Here is a 17,504-nt window from a genome sequence, read left to right as displayed (position 1 = left end):
GCGTCCCCCGTAGGGAGGGGCCCAGAGAGCCTGGCTCTGCACTGCCCAGCCCGCCCTGTGTCGGAGGAAGTTAAACACACTGGATGGCACTTGGCCTAGTAGGTAGGAAACACGGCAGATCATCTATTATAAGAGACACATCAGCGCCACTGCTGGGTCAGCTGGTGAGCAGAGGAGGTGGTGAAACGGGGGAGGCTGCACACAGCGGAGTCCTGAAACGCAGCCAGGTCGCCGTCTCACCCACCCGGTTTCCTTTAGCTTCTAGGTTTTCCAGCTAAGCGACTAGGGTTATAAATGCTGCTCCCTTTCGAGGCACGGCCACACTGAAGCGTGCAATACTTGCTAGTTTTGAACCATTCGCATGGCTGTGGTTTGGAGCGGTGATTAGAAGGGGGAAGAGGAGATAACTGCAGGTGAACACATGCTTCTTTACCTGCATCTCCACCACGTGGCCCAGTGGTTAAGCTGGTTGTTATGGCTTGGAAGACTCACAGACTGTAAGGTTAGAAGGGACCACTGTGATCATCTGGTCTGACCTCCTGCGTATCGCAGGTCGCAGAACCTCACCCACCCACTCCTGAAATAGACCCCTAACCTCTGGCTGAGTGACTGATGTCCTCAGATCATGGTTTAAAGACTTGAAGTTACAGAATCCACCATTTACAGGAGTTTAAACCTGCAAGTGACCCGTGCTGCTGAAGAAGGCGAACCCCCCCACCCACCCTCCCAGGGTCTCAGCCAATTTGACCTGGGGGAAAATTCCTTCCTGACCTCAAATATAGTGATCAATTAGACCCTGAACATGTGGGCAAGACCCACCAAACTTGCCATGTGACCTTGGTCAAGTCACTTAGCTTCTCCGTGCCTCAGATCACAATCTATAAAATGGGACTAACGGTTCCCATAATGCCCCACTTCACCGAAGAGCTGGGAGAATAAAGCCTGTACAGATTGGGAGGGGTGACAATGCTATCGTAATGGGGACCATAGATACCTCCCGGGATAACGTCATCAGATTGGTCCATTCTGACAACGGCAGGTTACCGCTCCAAGAGACTCACAGAAACCTCATACAAGGCCGGGGGTGGGGGTGGTTATCCCCAGCTGTGTGTTAGGGGCTGATGATGTACGAGGGGCAGCATAGCCCCTGGCCTACAGAGCTTGACGTCTAAGCCAGGCTGAACGTGTGGTGCACTGATATGCCTTGGGGTCTGCTTGGGACGGCAGCAGTCATTTGGGCTTCAGTTCTGCCAGGCTCTTCGGCTGGAGCATCATGGAGTTAGGTGCCCAAACAACACGGGAATCCAATTCAGGAGTCGGGCGCCTGACTACCGTAGGGATTTGAAATTCCCAACCGTAAGAACGGGCTTAGCTGCAAGAATGGGAGCAGGATCGGGGCCACAGCACTCAGTCCCATATGCAATCAAGTCCTTCTTTGGAAGGAGGCGAAAGCCATTCTGCTGCACAGCTTTGTGGGACATCACCGGGTGCAGTAGCCCTGGCAGCCATTAACATTTTGCTGCTTGCTGGCAGAGCTGATATACATTAACAGCTGAAGCACCGTGGCATGACCCCTGCTCTCTGTAATTAACATGCTCTCCTCGCACACACTTTGCACGGCTTAGGTGAAGAGCAGAAACGCTTCCTCTCCAAGAATAGGCAGCAAGCATGTCATGACCTGCAGCTGCGTTGCGGCTTTAAAGAGACTGAAAGACGGTAGGTTAACTGGAAACGGTTCCAGATTGTGCAGTCAGCAAAGCAAGCCCTGGGCAGACACACACCTTTAACCGTATGCAGCACTGTTGGTCACAGGGTATTAGAGAGGGCGAGGGAATCTCTTTTATTGGACCGACTTCTGTGGTTTGTGAGCTGACACCCGCAGAAGAGCTCTGTGGAGCTCGAAAGCTTGTCTCTCTCCCCAACAGGTGTTGGTCCTATAAAAGAGATGCCCTCACCCACCTTGTCTCTTTAATGGCAAATGCGCCAGATGATTATGTGACAATCCCAATTACCAAGACAGGGGACAGAAATCAACATATCCAAACTGTAAGCTCTTTGGGACAGGAAGCATCTTATGTTAGATGCACGTACAGCTCCCTGCACAATGGAGTCCTGATCCCCGACTGGGGCAGCTGGGCGCTACTACCCTACATCTAACAGCAGCAGCAATTAGAACAGCAGCAAGCCTCCAGACATTTGCATGGCAAAGCTCCCCTGATGAGGTCCCACGGAGAAGGGTGCATTCAGGGACTCAGCCAGGCTAGTTATTATGGATGATCCTTTGTTAAGCTGGGCACTGGAATCTCCTTTTCTTCAACAATACAGCGCAGCAGACTGTGCTGTAAAGCCAGCAAGGGAGTGGGTGCATTGACACAGCACAGAGATCCATCCCCTTTCAAAGCTGTTTCCTTCAGGGTTTATGCAAGAGTTTCTGAGCAGTTGTTTGCAGGAAGGGAAGCCTGTGAGCCGGCAGAGGGAACGCAGCAAATCTTCGGTGCATGTAAAGCTCATTAGCTGCTGAACACGTGGGTGTTGGAGTGATGCCTCAACTATTAATATTCGCCTCCCCCTCTCCCCGTGCAGCAAGTGTCAGTCACTTAAAGCAGCTGGTGGGACCTTTACCCCTCTGTCCGTTTCTAACACAACCCCAAAAGTCTGCTACATTAAAGTAAACTGAGCCACCACCTCCGTCCGACCCACTCTGAACCCTTCAGAGACTGAAAACGTCACTGTAAAACCACAGCCCCAGATCTCCCGAGCAAGAACCCAGATCCTTTTCTGTTATTCGTAAAGCGTTGCTGGCCTTCTGAGTGCAGCATGCAAGACACAATGACCTGGGCCCAGAGAGTCTCGAAGAGATTTAGGGACCTAATTCCCATTGAAGATCTGGGCTCTGGGTCCGCCCCAAAGAGCTTCAACTACCTAGACGGGGCAATAAAGATACCCCCTAGGACACTTGTTCCTATTAGTGCATAATGCAATGTAACTGTTGCCCTGTTGGTCCCAGGATATTAGAGAGACAAGCTGGGTGAGGGAATCCCTTTTATTGAACAGAAATTAGTCCAATAAAGGCCATTATCTCACTTCATGTTTCTGTTAGTGTATAAAGGGCAGGGCTCATCACTTTGTTCTGTTTGCATATAGCACCTAGCACCGTGGGGTCCTGGTTCACGACTGTGCTTCCAGGCATTACACACAATACAAATACCAGTAGGGATTGTAACTTACGCTAACTGAATGTGTCTTGCATCCTCTGCTAGTGGATAGTGGTCTCCTGCCACTACCAGTTATTGGAGTTACTCCTTTAGCTCAAGCAGGAGACCGGCTCTCTTTTACTGCTGCAGGTTCCAGGTTTGAATCCTGCTGGTAACCTGTAGGTTGAACCCAGGCCTCCCATGGCCCAGGCTAGTCCCCTATCCTATCCTTTCATGTGTCACACAAACGGCCTGGCATTAAAGAATTCACCTCGTCCCAAGGCAGGAGTTCAGTATTAACTTGGACTGTCTTGGCTGGCACAAGTTTTCATCAGCCCCTTCAGGATACAGGAATGTTGCTTTGCCTGAAGCACTCCGTTATGGTGCCCCGTATTTTGTCAAAGAGCATCCCAATGGGCTCACCGGGGCTCTTAGTATCCGCAAGCCCCCACTTTTTATAACTTGGATCCAGTCTGGAGAAGCTACTGATCTTATTTACAAAGCATCTTACAGCCAACACCTCCCACGACAGTGAATTTCGCTCTTGATGAGACCCTAGGGACAGAAGCCCCTTCCCCTCCATTCTGTAAAGGGATCCTTTGATGCAAGACGCCCTCTTCCCACCCCCACATCCAAGCCTTACACAATACAAGGCGCTAATGCTATTGTAAACCGGACAAGATTAATGAAGCAAGGTACAGGGCATTACATGCTGCAAGGAGTCTTAGCAATATACAACGGGGGGATGTTTTTATAAGCTGTGACAGGAAGATCTATGCAAGGCTTCTAATGCAGCCTCTATGTAGTCTTCAATTTATACTCGCACCAGCTTTTCTCCTGGGACCACACCCATCGTTTGACAGCAGAGCACATTCCAGATGTGATTTATGAGAGCAGGCCTTGCCGGCCTGGGGAGGAAAAGAATTGAAGGCCACATTAAATTCTTAACCGCGTTTTGGAAGCTGGATCCCGATGCTGGTTTGAGTTTTTGCATGGGCGACGCGGATCCGATTAATAATCATTATCGCCACACGTCCGTCGGAGGAATGGACTGATTAAAGGGCAAGTGCATGTGAAATACAGCGAAGGCTGCTTCACAAGTTAGAGAGAGAAGCAACCACTGCATCAGCCTACTGCCAGTGCATCACCCACCAGCGTGTCAGGTCCTCCTTTAACGACTGCTCTGCATGTGCCCCAATGGCAATATGGAAACGCTCTACACGGGCAGAGTTCGCCTGTGCGGGAGACAACGGAGTGAACTCCCCAAGGAGCCAAGAACCACCCACCTTCTGGTCCAAGTGCAAGGTGAATTTCTTTGGCCTCCCAGAGCATGGGTAGCCTAGCTAGTGGGTGGAACGGGATCTCGCCTGGTGATTGTGGGAGTGATGACAAGCATAGATCCAGGAATCGCACTGAACTGGAGTCAGGAGTCAAGCCTAAGCTGAAGGGTGAGCTGGAATCACAGTTCTGGATGGAGCCGAGAGTCAGAGCTGGGAGCCGAGAGGTTGGGGGTGCAGCAGAAACTGGGTTGGGAGCAAGGACTGGAGCAGGAAGTGGAAGCGAGAGCAGCTGCAGGCTCATTACGCCTTGAGCAGCCTCCCAAAGCAAACCGCTGGCTCCCTAGCCCCGTCAGGAAACACAACCATTTGGAGGGCGCTCACTAGGTCCAGGTGAGCTTGCTGAGTTGCCCAGCAACCAGGCTGCAAGCCGGCAGCGCTCCTGACACCTAAACCATAGCAAAAAAAAAAAAAAAAAAGCCAACCCTACCAAAACAAGATTCTCCACTGCACGCGCTTCTCTCCCAAGGGAGTAGAGGAGAAAACGAGCGACTTGTGACAGATGTGAGTCACGCCGCATAATGCATGACGGGAAAGTGCTCAGATTCGGCGGCTATGAGCATGATTTAAGAACCGACACAGAACAGAAACGAAACCCCCAGAGAATAACAGCAGAACTGTTTCGAAAGTACGGCTTGGCTGCTGTGGAAAATTTCAACCGAACCTAATTCTCCCGCTGTTTTCGTTGACGGTTCTGACTTTTCATTGAAATAGAAAAAAATGGAAATATTTTGGCTCTGAGGTGTTCATTTTTAATGTGCGTGTGTGGAAAGCCGACACACGTTTCATAAAAAGGTTTATTTATAGTTGAAATCCCAGAAGAGTTCCAATGGAAAAACCTGTGACCAGCTTAGGTAACAGCTTACTACCGCTGCTAGCTAGGAACAAGTATGCTACACCGTTAATAGCCTTATTCTGTTAATCCCTTTCTCAGTCTCTCCCTCTTTTCACCTCCACCATTCTGTCACTTTAGCTCTTCAGGGTGGGGGCTGTGTCCGCGCTCCGTGTCAGGTGCCACATGGCCCTCGACGCTACAGACATGCGTTAAACAATACGGAGAATCTAGAGAGGCAGCGGGCGCAGGGCCATTAGGCACGTTTAATGACTCTACGCTGGTTGCACGGCAGAAGGTCTGGGGTGTGGGCTGCACATCTGGCAGGGCACGAGGACAGCAGATTCGGTCAGGGTAGCACAGTGGGGTACGTTCATGGGCATGCAGCTTTGAACACAACTGCAGAAACACAGGACCTGATCCGCCAAGGTCCGGAGTGTCCCCAGGGAGGTGCTCCGCTTCCTCATGGAAGGCACTCAGCGCCAGCCAGGGGACATTAACTCCTTGCAGGATCAGACCAGGGGCTGGCAGGATCAGGTCCAGAGCTGGCATGGAAGGGAGGAGCTGGGAAGAGCAGCAGCCCCACCAGGAACCAACACAGGAGATCAGGATCCAACAAACTTTTGAGGGGGAAGGTGAAGAACCCAGAATCCCTGTGTTGTTTCCTCTCCCCCAAGAGGCATCTTCCCCCCCACAACCCCGTCCAGGATGCAGATCCAGGGGCTGCAGCGCCCCGGCCCCCTGCAGTGCTGACATATATGCCCCGGTCACCCACAGGCTGGGTGCACAGTGCCGGGCGACGCAGTCCCGAAGCAGCCCGGGCTTTGCCGAATCCCACGCCGTGCCAGGCGCCTCTCACTTTTCTCAATGATCATTTTGAACAACTGCCAGCAGAGCCGAGGCCTCGGGGCCTGCTGCAGGCCTATAAATATCAGCAGGTATCTCAGCAGGGCACGTACTGCGGGGCTGCGGACTGCGCCTTGGCGGATTAGCACATTAACCGTGTAACCGATATGCCGGGCCCCAAGCTCCAGCTTGGCTGCCTGGGATGATTCCTCTTTGGAGAGGCATCTGGAGCTGCTTAAGAAGCCACGTGGGTTGTCAGGTCAAAGGGTCTTAACCCAGGGTCTGCGAAAGTAGGTCTGCAAAGGAACTGCCTCTTCCCCTGCCCTGACTGACAAGAGGGGATGGGCACAGGGTTTTCTGTCTATCTTAGGTACCACTATGGCCCCTGTTATCATCTCAATAATCAAGAGATAGCCAACCTAGTACACAGGGCACAAGCCTGGGAAACACAAGACCTAGCTACTTTTCTTGACTCAGCCCCTGACCTGCTGCGTGTGCTTGGCCAAGTCCCTTCCCCGCTCTGTTCCTCAGTTTCCCCTCCCACTCTGTCTGTTTAGACTGGACGAGCTTTGGGGCAAGGACTCTCTCTTACTATGTGTGTGTCCATCACAATGGGGACTCTAGGATGGTGATTGTGAAATGCTCAGGGAGGTAAGAGAGGCTACAAAACCCACTCAGAACGAGGGATTTCAACTACCCCCATATCGACTGAGCACGTGTCACCTCAAGATGGGACGCAGACGTTAAATTAAGAAAACTGCTTCTTGGAGCAGCTAGTCATGGAACCCACAAAGGGGAAGGCAATTCTTAATTTAGTCTTATGTGGAGCACTTTTCCATGGTTTGTGCGTATAAAAACGTCTTCTGTACTTTCCACAGTATGCATCCGATGAAGTGAGCTGTGGCTCACGAAAGCTCATGCTCAAATAAATGGGTTAGTCTCTAAGGTGCTACAAGTCCTCCTTTTCTTTTCACAGGAGCTGGCCCACGAGGGGAATACAGCTCAACCGCTCACAAACAGCGACCACAATGGAATTAAAGGTAACATCCTTGTAGGGGAGGAAATACCAAAAAACCCCACCACAGTAGCATTTAACTTCCAAAGGGGAACTACACAAAAAATGAGGAAACTAGCTAAATGCAAATTAAAAGGAACAGTCACAAGGGTGAAATGCCTGCAAGCTGCATGGAATCTAGTTAGAAACACCATCATAAAGGCTCAAACAAAATGTGTGCCCCAAATAAACAAAATCAGTAAGAGGACCAAAAAAATACCACCATGGCTAAAGGGCACAGTAAAAAAGGCGGTTACAGGCAAAAAGGCATCCTTTAAAAATTGAAAGGTTAATCCGACTACGGAAAACAGAAAGCAGCATAAACTCTGGCAGGTCAAGTGTCATTAGCCAGGCCAAAAAAAGAATTTGAAGAGTAACTAGCAAAAGACACAAAAACTAACAGCAACGTTGTTTTTAAGTAGTATTTCTCGAGGGTGTCAACAAGCACATGGACAAGCACGATGCAGTGGATATTGTGTACTTGGACTTTCAGAAAGCCTTTGACAAGGACTCACATTCTTAAGCAAAGTAGGCTGTCCTGAGATAAAAAGGTCCTCTCATGGATCAGTAACGAAACAATAGGAAACGAAGGGTAGGAATAAATGTCCAGTTTTCACAATAGAAAGACGTAAATAGTGGGATCTCCCAAGGATCTGGATTAGGGATCTGGAACAGGGACTGTTCTGCTTAGCAAGGGGATGACTGAGGGGGGATATGACAGAGCTTCTGTAAAATCATGAAGGGTTTGGAGAAAGAGAATAAGGAAGTGTTATTTACCCTTTCACATAACACAAGAACCAGGGGTCATCTCATGAAATGACTAGGCAGCAGGTTTAAAACAAACATAAGGAAGTACCTCTTCACACAATGCACAGTCAACCTGTGGAACTCATTGCCAGGGGATGTTGTGAAGGCCAGAAGTAGAATTGGCTTCAAAAAATAATTTGGTAAGTTCACTGAGGATAGGTCCAGCAGAGGCTATTAGCCAAGATGGCAGGGATGCTGCCCCATGCTCTGGGTGTCCCTAAACCTCTGACTGCCGGAAGTTGGGACTAGACGACAGGAGGAGGATTGCTCAATAATTGCCCTGTTCTGTTCATTCCCTCTGAAGCACCTGGCATTGGCCACTGTCAGAAGACAGGATACTGGGCTAGATGGACCATTGGTCCGACTCTGTGTGGCCGTTCTTATGACTATAATATAAATAATAAGAGTTCAAGAGCTTTGAGCAGGGGGTTGGACTAGATGACCTCCTGAGGTCCCTTCCAACTCTGATATTCTATGATCTGCCCCCCCCCCCCATGCCTGTGTACCTGAGCACCTCTCAGACTTTAACCACCCAGCTAGGAGGTGGGGCTATTATTGCCATTGCATAGATGGGCAAACCAAGGCACAGGAAGGCTAAGTGACTTGCCCAAGGTCCCCCGGGAAGTCTGTGGCAGAGCAGGGACTTGAAGCCAGGGTGCTGCTCCTTTGAACGACAAACTCCCACCTCCCCCAGAGTCATTTGCCCCTGGCTGGCAGGGAAGGCTGCTCACTAAGTGGGCTTTATAAGTAAGGGAACAGTGCAGAGGGCAAACATCACAGTTTCTGAAGCCTGGCATGTCTCTCTGCGCCGGAGCAGGGTGACCTGTCGAAGAGATCAGTGGGACCACACTGATAACCAGGGTATTAAAAGAAAGCCATAAAACCTGCAGCTCCCTGTGAAGTCCGTTAAAGGCTCAGCCAGCCTCTGTGCAGTGGATGCAGGCAAAGGTCAGAAGCTGCCTTTATCACCAACACCAGTTGCGAGCCCAGACTGCTTTCAAGTCGCCGCCCCCCCCCTTCCCCCCGCCCCCTGCAAGCCACGCTGGCACAGGGCTGGGGAGGGAAGGGCAGCAAGGAGCTGGGAGGCAGGGGAGGGCAGCAACCCCCAAGAAGCTGCAAAGGAGACTGAGGTCCAGAGATTATATGTTGGGAGGGAACCCAGGATTCCTGTATTAGGGGGACGGATTTGGAGAACAGAGCTTGGGTTACTCTGGCTGGGGAAAGGAGGCTCCGAATTTGGCATGTGATGGGGACAGTGGATGGGGTGTGGTTATTGGTGGCAGCAGGAATGCAATAGACATGGCTCCGGGGAAACTCCTGACCCAGCCGGGGAATCTTAGGCCCCAGCCAATGAAGAGTCCAGGAAACTTGGGGATATTTCCCAGCAGCCACTGCCGATTCCCAGATCCCCTGCCCCTTCCCGACACACCGGTCCTGTCTAGCACTGAGCGCCCTCCACTCCCTGGGGAAGGGGTTGGGGAGGGGATGGTGCTCAGCAGCCTGGGGATTGAGCCCTGAGCCAGAGAGAGGCAGTGGAGGGGACTGTCCTGTCCCTCAGCTGAATTCAGTTCTTGACCAAGGCATTGCCAAACAGCTGCAGCAGCTCCAGGGGGGCACCAGAAACCCCTCCTGGGAACAGCAGAGCTGTCGATGAGCTGAATTAAGGGGTGGGAGGTATTTCTTTAACAGCCCTCCTCACCCCTGGCCTTCCCCAGCTGTCGCACACTAGGAGACCGGATACAGCTATAGAGGCATGAAAAGGGATCATTGTGGGGCCAGGGGATCTCAGGGCTCGCAGGTGGGGGAATAAATTAGGAAAGGGCTTCTATCAATTAGGCAGATTAGGAGAGGCTCAGACTCACAGGCTTGGTGCTGTGCCCTCCCGGTTTGTGCATTTCCAGCTGGCACCAGCTCCCTGAACTCAGCACCATCCTGCAGCACAGTCCTCCCCAGATACACCCTGGTTCGTTCCCTTGCCCATGTACTGCACAGACACAAAGGCTTACAAGCCAGTAACCAAGAGCAAGGATGATCCAGGGGTGGTGGCACCAGTCTGGAATTTGGGAATGCTGGGTTCAAATCCCAGCTCTGCCACAGACTTCCTCCATGACCTTGGGCAAGTCACTTAGCCTCTCTCTGCCTCAGTTCCACATCTGTACAATGGGAAGAACAGCACTGCCCTGCCTCAGAGAGCTGCTTTATGAGGATAAAGACACAAAAGAGGGTGGGGTGCTCAGATGCTATGTTAGCAATACAACTACAGTTAAAGTGGTACAACTTAGTGACACTGGGAGCAGTTACAAAGGTGCGTTTCCCAATATAGCTCCTCCTACACAGGAAGGGGAATAAGCTATGCTAGTGTATAAGGTACTTTGATGCCAGCTGAAGCGTGTCCACACTGGGAGCTTGTTCCAGGATAACTATATTGATTAAAAGACAAAATTAGAAACATCTATCCCCTCCTTGACATAGTTATTCTGGTCCAATCCCACGGTACAGACCAGGCCTCAGAGTTACACCCACTTCACATTGCAGAGCAGTGTACAGGGGCCTGAATGTACATGAGAACCAGGCCTGAAGTTTTTAGGAGGCACGGGATTGTGTGGAGGGGCTTCCCGGTGCTGTTTGAGACCGATAACCCAGCACAGTAACTCCCCCCTTCACACCCACTCAGTCACTTCTGCTTCGACTCATGCCATTATCACAGCAGCCCAGCGGGTCTGATTTCAATGCTTCAGTTCCTAAAGGCTCGTCTTCCCCCCTCTACGCTGATTTTCAAGTTCCCCTCCATTGCCCCGCTACTGGAATTGTTACTAACACCATACTGCTTTCTTGTGAAGAAAGCTCCTCGGGGAATTCACCCTCACCCTCACCCCCACCCCCTCTGCCCCCGTTGTGAGCATGTGGCCGCTTCCGCACCACGGCAAGTTAATTCAGTCCCTTCTCTCCCATAAAACATCACCGGCGAGTGGAAAATAGACCGGCCAGATGCTGACTGCATGAGGACAGCAGGCTCAGAGCGCCAACAGTGGATCCATTCGGAGCAGCATGGCGGACCTTGGAATCCCGCTTCCAAAGGAGATGGGAACCGGAATTGCGTAAGGTTACATGCATGGGAAGGGTGACCCTATAAGCCTCTTTCCTTATAACAGGATTCACCTGCCATCAGATTTCATCACCTAACTGGGGAATGGTCGTCCCCCCCAGTTATTTCTATGGCAGTAGCACCCCCGACTGGAGATCAGGGCCCCCTGCTGTGCAAGACACTTCACAAGAGATGTTCCTCAAAGGAAACAAGGCGGGTGAAGTGGGGAGGGAGGGTCAGTGCCAAGGCCAGTGGCAGAACTGATGCCAGAGCCCATGTCTCCTGACGCCCCGTGCCCTGTCCGTCAGGCTTCACGGCCTTCCTTTGTAGCAGCTTTGCTCCCTTGGGTCTCCGAGGCCCATCTGTCTCGTGATTAACACCATGCTGAATGCTGCAGTCCAACGGCAGGTGTCCCCAATGCCACCCCACAGGGGCTGCGTACCTGCATCAGACCAGAACCTACCCCCTGCTCCCCATGGCGCACGTAGAAAGTCTCAGACCTCCATCTAAGAAGAAACTGACTGACCACAGACCCCACTCTACCTCTGATTGCAAAAATCAAGCATGAAATTGTCATGGGGTTGTGGACAACGTCTGGAAAACCACTAACCAGCTTCCCACCAAGTACCTGTATCGCCTGCATGAACACGTGCTCTCCCTTGCTTCACACAAAGGAGAGGTTTTGAGAATGGGAATTAAGAGGCAGGATCCTTTTAGGCTGAGCCTGCTGTTTAAATACAAATGAACAAGGGAAGGAAATGTAGCATAATCGGGGGGGGGGGAGCTGTAATATGTCACAGTCCTCTTTTGCAAGGAGAAAAATGCATTAAGCAAAAAGTTCCTTGTGTTTTCTTTGGGGGAACAGAAAATGCACACACTTGGGCAGTGAGGTCAGGTAAAACAACCCATAGGGGGCTGCTCCCAGAGATCTGAAGCTAAAATCTGACCAATTCTGATTGTCTTAATCAGAATTGCGCTTCATCACAGCGGTGGACTTCAAAAGCCTGGCAAACAATCAGAAAGGTCAGCCGGAAAAAGAATTACTAGCTACTTACCACCTGGAAGGTGCATAAGAAAACAGCTAACTGCAGCCAATCAGGAGGTGTCCATTTGCATGTGCAGTCTGACTGGCTGAAAATGCACCTTCAGGTATCTTATCTAAAGCCACTAGTTCAATATTAGCCAATCAGGCTGGGCAATTTCTCTCTTCTCCATAACAATCAAACAGAAGTTTTTTTTCAGTTTATGGGGAAATTTTATATCTCTTGGGATGGAAAAGTAAACTCACACGTGCAACAAAGGCCCCTCCCTGTAATCTGGATATTGTACCCCAGTGCTGGTCTCTCATAAGAGTTAGATATGAAATAATCATAGTTGTCATCCAGTTCACAGAACAATAGTTCTTAGCTACAGACCTCAATTTCAGTCCACATATATGTAAATAGTTACAGTACATACCATCGGCTATCCAAATAGCGTGGCTACCTGGTGAAACCAATGAAAATAAACAGTTTGAATTTCTATAGCATCTTTTTGGACATTACTGAATTAAGCTTCACCACACTTCGAGATAACATCTATCTGCACTTTATGGATGGAAAACGGAGACGCAGAGGGTAAGGCCCAAACATTCAACAGCGGCCTCTAAATTTGTGTCTCAGTTTCGGGTGCCCACATTTAGACACCTGGGGCCTGATTTTCACAAGACCCGAGCACCCACCCCTCCATCTGAAGGCGATGGGAGCTGCAGGTGCTCAGCTCCTCTGAAACATCAAGCCCCAAGGATCTAAGGCTGGGCTCCCAAGAACCGGGAGTCAGCGATAGTCATAGAAAGAACCCAGGCATCCTGACTCCGTGTCCTGGGCATCAGCCACAACACCCCCCCTCCCCTCTATGCTGGGATAGGCAGTAGTGCCCATCAGTTTCACATGCCCAACGGCAGAGGGGTCACTCACCGGCCAGTGCACTCCCTCGTGGCCAGGCATGGTGCAGCAGCCTCTTCCGCTCCGGCGCCCTGCTCGACGGTCCCTCCGAGCCCGCGGTGCTTTCCCCTTTCTCACCACTCAGCCCTCCAGCCAGGCCGCTTACAATCCCTACCCCTTCCGTGGTAATGGAGAGTCCAATGGAGCAGTAGTCTAGTGACCTTGCCCCCGGCCTTCAGCCCCACGCTGGACTCGACAGTCCTTGTCCCTCCTCGCATGGAGGCGGGGGGAGAGTTTACATCCCTTTTCTTGGGGGTCAGCTGGGGACCCCAGGCCTGTCCTCTACTCTGGGCTCTGGTCCAAGGACCCCGTATTGAGAAGCTAAGGGCTGCTTCCTCAGACTCCGTGCTGGTTCCCCGGGCCACTGGCTACCTTCCTCTGCCTCCAGGTCTCTTTCGCAGACTGACTCCCTCCAATATGCTCTCTGGAGGGTCTGGCTCCTTGTGCCTCTTCCTGCCAGTTTGTGGCCGATACAGTGGCTGGGGTCAGATAGCTGGCCTGTCAGATAACACATGATCAAACCGCTCAGAGTGTGTGTGTGTGTGTGTGTTGGGAGGGGCGGGGCGGGCAGATCAATGAATGGTTGCATTGTTTTCCCCTCCACTCAGTGTTGCCATGAGGCAGGTAGCACAGGCAGAAAATGCACCGTGTCCAGCCCGGAGGGAAGGGGTGGGATAGCACGGTACCAGCGTGGCACTTGGGAGACCTGCTACTAACTCCCTGCGTGACCTTGGGCAACTCCCTTAGTCTCTCTGGGTCACAGGTCTCCATCAGTGCGGAATGGCAAATATTTGTGTGAAAAAAGGAACTGACTTGATGGGTTATGCAGACCACACCTTAAGTATGGCTTAGAAAGGGTTAATACGAGGACTACGGATACTGCATTGATGAGCAGGGTAGGAGAGCCTACAGAGAGAGAACAGATGCTATAAGCAGGTGGTATAGATGGTTATAAGCAATCTATTGACCTGGGGGGCCCTAACAATTGATTAACCATTTGTTAAAACATCTGTTCGTGGTTTATTTACCAATTATAAAATGTACCCATTCTAGAAAATGTGACCCTCTCTCACTCCCCCTTATTCATGAACATTCAGATACGTGCTGTGAATTCATGAAAACATCTGCAAATCCAGGAACTTGCGTTATTTCTATTTATTTATTTATTTCTGATCTTAGCAGAGAGGATTATTCAGCCACAGAGACAGTCTCCTGTTTGAAACTTTTTCGGACACATCCAGTCCAGGAGCAGAGCTAACACCAGGTGGTCTAGTCATCCAATGGCACAGCCGGAGTGAATACCAAATAGCTGAAGCAAAAGGTTTACGAGCAGGTTTATCAGGTGTCCGGTTTTCGACTGGAATACCTGGTCGAATAAGGACCCTGGCATCCATTAAAAATCCGGTTGGCGCAGGGCTGGCAGGCTCCCTACTTGGCTCCACACAGCTCCCTGGAAGCAGCGACAAGTCCCTCAGCTCCTACGTGGAGGCGCGGCCATGGGGGCTCCGCACGCTGCCCCTACCCCGCGCACTGGCTCCGCAGCTCCCATTGGCTGGGAACCGCAGCCAATGGGAGGTGTGGGGGTCGCGCCTGCGGGCAAAGGCAGTGTGCAGAGCCACCTGGCGATGCTTCCACCTACGAGCCGAGGGACTTGTCACCGCTTCCGTGGAGACCCCCGAGGTAAGCGCTTCCCCGGAGCCGGCACCCCTTACCCACTCCCGCATCCCAACTCCCTGCCTCAGCCCAGAGCCCCCTCCTCATTCCAAACCCCTCAGCTCCACCCCCCAGCACAGAGCCCCCTTCTGCACCCCAAACCTCTTACTTCTGTCCCCACCCCACAGCCCGCACCCACAGCCTTCACCCCTCCCGAACCCCAACGCCCCGCTCCAGCCCATGAAAATGAGTGAGGGTGGGGGAGAGTGAGTGACAGAGGGAGGGGGGATGGAGCGAGTGGGGGCGGGGCCTTTGAGAAGGGGCGGGGCAGGGGGCACAAGACTATTGTGAGAAGGTAATTGGCTATGAGGCTTTCCCCCTCTAGGCCAACACACTGGAGTCAGCTGTGGCCTGTGCGAGAAGTTAGGTGTCAGTCCAGACCCCAGGGGACAGACACTCTAGGCCAGATTTTCAAAGGTATTTAGGTGCCTAAAGATGCGAATGGGTGCTTTTGTAAACCCCGCCAGGCACCTAAGCAGGTTAAGTGCCTAACTCCCCTTGGAATCAAGAGGAGTACGGCGCCCTTTGACACTTCTCTCCCCTCTCGTTACCGGAATCAAAACAACAAAGTCTTGCAATACATCATTGCTAAAAGCCTACTCCAAACTACTGACGTCAGCGTTCGCACAACCACGGAGCAGATTTCCAAAAAGGCTCTGAGAGCAATGGAGAATCACCCACCCCAGCCCCGTTGAGAACAGCAGGAGCTGCCAGGAGGTTGAACGCCAAATGGAAGCAGGCAGGTCTTTGGAGAAACTGGCCCTCAATCTGAACCAGTTTGGGTTCCCAAGGAGGACGGTATTTCTGAATTGAAGAGGCGGATAGAAAACTCACTGCAGGTGAACAATAATGTTCCCGTCTAAGCTCTATTCAGACCCAATAGATAATACCAAGGTAGCAGCTATGCAGCCTGCTCAGTACCAGTGCGCGTGACCCATTCGACGTAGCTTTGATCCCCTCAACTAGTTGTAAGCTTAAAAGTGGAGGGAAAACACACCGACGTGCTCCCGAGCTGGCTAGCAAATGAGCCAAGACATGTCACCATGCGAAAGGCCACTGAGCCAGCAGCCCCATTCCCCAATTTAAAAAAATAAACAAACCCTAAAATATTCGGGGCCTACATTTTCAAAAGTGATTCTGTGGACGCCCCATTGGAAATGCCTGAATTATCCTAAAAATCACGGGTTACTTTTGAACCTGTAGGCTGTCTAGGATTCCAGAACATGAGATGAGCTGCTAGACTTATTTCCCCCCCACCCCACCCCCCACTTTGAATACATAAAAAGGACTATTCTGGGGAAACCGATTAAATTCCATACAAGCAGAACATTAGGGGTTCACTCCCTGAGCTTACACTTCCTACCGTTCTCTCAAATACGGCTCTATAGTGGAAGAGACCTCTTCTTGGACCCCAGAAGGGCACCACACCAGCACATCTGCTACTATGTTGCCTCCTGGCAAGAGGGACCGGAACAGTGGACTTCTAAGGGAGCTTTCTGAAGGGACGAGCTAAATACAGCTCTGTTCTTGAGTGAAAGGAAAGAGGTGGAGAGCTCTCTTTTTTAATTCACTGGGGGTCAAAGCTGCAGCCAATCCATGTGTATAACCTCTGCCCCTTAAATGGAAGGGCAATAAGTTTAGGCTTAGAAGCCAAAATCTCCTGCCCAGAAAGTTTAATCCACACAAACCAGGTTAAACACCATAACTCTGAAACTAGAGACAGAACTCCGGAAGCATGACGTTCAACACGAACCTGCTGCACCCGATCTGCACGAACCTTTCAGGACAGTCTTGCTGCTTCCTAAGCCGCTCAACTCAGGCCCCATACGAGGAATAAATAGCTGCATTTAAAGCTGTGGGAGTATGGCATGTAACACTCAAACTTGAGTCTATCTTTCAACAGGGTCTTTCAGTCATACACCTGCTGAAGAGTAACAGAAGCCTTTAGGGCAAGCCAGTGCAGCATGGGATATGTGGGAACTGGTTATGTCCAGCCTGGCAGGCTAGATTTTGAAAACTCTGCAGAATTTGACCGATGTTGACTGGATACTTAGCACTGAGATCAACCCACTGTTCCTCCAGAATAGACGGTGCTCTTGGATGTAAAGCAGGAGAATGGGGTCCGAGACCTTGACAGATACTCTGATGAGCGAGTGTGTCCTCTGTGTCTACCTTAAACTGCTAGAAGAACCCCAGTGTCTCCCCTGACCTCTTTTGCTCCAGGGAGATGCTGTGTCTTTGCATCTCCCATGGAATCTGCATTGGCTGCCTCTGGATGGAGCAACTCCTAGAAGCTGCCTGCTTTTACAAGTGCTTTGTTGGGATGGCCAGACAAGGACAGGCGCAGAGAGACCAGCTTCATGAGATGAGCATTAGCCTCTTTTTCCCCAAGAGGAAAGGGGGTGGGAATCCACAGAATCCACTTGATTGAGGGAGAGGACAAAACGGCTCTGTAAATGTCAGGCATCAGGAGCTGCCTTTTGCCCTATGCTGGGCATCACAGGGTGAGCGGGACCTTTAAGCAAGTCTTGGGTTCAGCCTCGCTTGCAACTAAGTTTACTTCTCGGTCCAGTGGTCAGGGACTAAGACCTTGTCTTCAGTAGGAATGAAAGTGCATTCTTAACTCACGTTAGCAAACACAAGGTAAAGTCCTA

General features: G+C 51.2%; 1 protein-coding gene across 1 annotated transcript in view; it reads right to left on the bottom strand.

Moving 5' to 3' along the window:
* The window catches only part of ARID3A (AT-rich interaction domain 3A), a 91,136-nt gene that overhangs the window by 14,441 nt on the left and 59,191 nt on the right, over positions 1 to 17,504 (bottom strand). The gene's annotated exons all lie outside the window — the stretch shown is intronic.

The sequence above is a fragment of the Lepidochelys olivacea genome, assembly GCF_965140295.1.
Source record: "Lepidochelys olivacea isolate rLepOli2 genome assembly, chromosome: 25".
Taxonomy (NCBI): domain Eukaryota; kingdom Metazoa; phylum Chordata; order Testudines; family Cheloniidae; genus Lepidochelys; species Lepidochelys olivacea.
This window is presented reverse-complemented; position numbering and strand designations above follow the sequence as displayed.